This window comes from Babylonia areolata, chromosome 31, assembly GCF_041734735.1.
Source record: "Babylonia areolata isolate BAREFJ2019XMU chromosome 31, ASM4173473v1, whole genome shotgun sequence".
Taxonomy (NCBI): Eukaryota; Metazoa; Mollusca; class Gastropoda; order Neogastropoda; family Buccinidae; genus Babylonia; species Babylonia areolata.
In genome coordinates, this window is record NC_134906.1 from 7361419 (window position 1) to 7363918 (window position 2500).

Below are 2500 nucleotides of genomic sequence, written 5' to 3' on the forward strand. Positions count from 1 at the left end.
GTCTGCCACACCGTAAACTGTACACCTGTCTCACCCTGTAAAGTCTACATCTGACGCACACAGGTAGTAGACTGTACACCTGTCTCACTCTGTAAAGTCTACATCTGACGCACACAGGTAGTAGACTGTACACCTGTCTCACTCTGTAAAGTCTACATCTGACGCACACAGGTAGTAGACTGTACACCTGTCTCACCCTGTAAAGTCTACATCTGACGCACACAGGTAGTAGACTGTACACCTGTCTCACACACCGTAAACTGTACACCTGTATCACTCTGTAAAGTCTACATCTGACGCACACAGGTAGTAGACTGTACACCTGTCTCACACACCGTAAACTGTACACCTGTCTCACTCTGTAAAGTCTACATCTCACGCACACAGGTAGTAGACTGTACACCTGTCTCACACACCGTAAACTGTACACCTGTCTCACTCTGTAAAGTCTACATCTGACGCACACAGGTAGTAGACTGTACACCTGTCTCACTCTGTAAAGTCTACATCTGACGCACACAGGTAGTAGACTGTACACCTGTCTCACTCTGTAAAGTCTACATCTGACGCACACAGGTAGTAGACTGTACACCTGCCTCACACACCGTAAACTGTACACCAGTCTCACTCTGTAAAGTCTACATCTGACGCACACAGGTAGTAGACTGTACACCTGTCTCACCCTGTAAAGTCTACATCTGACGCACACAGGTAGTAGACTGTACACCTGTCTCACCCTGTAAAGTCTACATCTGACGCACACAGGTAGTAGACTGTACACCTGTCTCACCCTGTAAAGTCTACATCTGACGCACACAGGTAGTAGACTGTACACCTGTCTCACCCTGTAAAGTCTACATCTGACGCACACAGGTAGTAGACTGTACACCTGTCTCACCCTGTAAAGTCTACATCTGACGCACACAGGTAGTAGACTGTACACCTGTCTCACTCTGTAAAGTCTACATCTGACGCACACAGGTAGTAGACTGTACACCTGTCTCACCCTGTAAAGTCTACATCTGACGCACACAGGTAGTAGACTGTACACCTGTCTCACACACCGTAAACTGTACACCTGTCTCCCTCTGTAAAATCTTCCCCTCACACACAGAGGTAGACTTTACACCTGTCTGTCTCAGCCGGTAAAGTGTACAACTGGCACACAAAAAATACACTAAGCACACTGTACAACCTGTCTAAGTGGGTCAAGTCTTTTCCTGCCACATAAAGGTACAGTGTACACCTGGCACCTAAAGGTACAGTGTACACCTGGCACATAAAGGTACAGTGTAACACCTGCCACATAAAGGTACAGTGTACACCTGCCACATAAAGGTACAGTGTGCACCTGCCACATCAAGGTACAGTGTACACCTGCCACATAAAGGTACAGTGTACACCTGCCACATAAAGGTACCGTGTGCATCTGGCACATAAAGGTGCAGTGTACACCTACAACATAAAGGTACAGTGTACACCTGGCACATAAAGGTGCAGTGTACACCTACAACATAAAGGTACAGTGTACACCTACAACATCAAGGTACAGTGTACACCTGACACATAAAGGTACAGTGTACACCTGCCACATAAAGGTACAGTGTACACCTGACACATCAAGGTACAGTGTACACCTGCCACATAAAGGTACAGTGTACACCTGACACATAAAGGTACATGTACACCTGACACATAAAGGTACAATGTGCACCTGCCAATTAAAGGTACAGTGTGAACCTGGCGCATAAAGGTACAGTGTACACCTGCCACATAAAGGTACAGTGTACACCTGCCACACAAAGATAAACTGGCACACATTCCACGCACAAACGCATACACACAGAAACACAGACGCACACACAAACACTGACACACACAGAGACACAGATACATACACAGACACACAGACACAGACACGCAGATACACAGACACACACAGCCACACATCTCATGTACTTTATATACCAAAATCATATATACTCTCAACCATATAATGATTTACCAATCACTATCACGAAACTTACCTAAAGTTTCGTTTATTGATTTATAGTCTGTTCATCTAAGATGATGATATTAGACTGAAACTTAAACACAACCACTCACCCACATACCCCCCTCCCCCAACACACACACACACACACACACACACACACACAGAGACAGAGAGAGAGAGAGAGAGAGAGAGAGAGAGAGAGTTTCACATATACACAATCACACACGAGCATGCGACCATCTGCTCTCTTACACACACACACACACACACACACACACATTAACCTCCCACCCACACACACACACACACATTAACCTCCCACCCACCCCACCCCTCCCCACCCACACACACACACACTCCTCCCCACCCCTACACTCCGACCCCCACCCCTAAAATAAGTCAGTGAAACACGTTCACATGGAGGTAGTGTCGGTCTAATATACACAACTTCATAGCAGTGGCCTAAACAATTACCCATCACTTACGAACGTATTTGTACTTTGG

At 46.2% G+C, this 2500-nt stretch overlaps 1 protein-coding gene across 1 annotated transcript in view; it reads right to left on the reverse strand.

Annotated features, from left to right (window-relative positions):
- The window catches only part of LOC143276221 (sodium/mannose cotransporter SLC5A10-like), a 25687-nt gene that overhangs the window by 17817 nt on the left and 5370 nt on the right, over positions 1-2500 (reverse strand). The window lies entirely within an intron of this gene.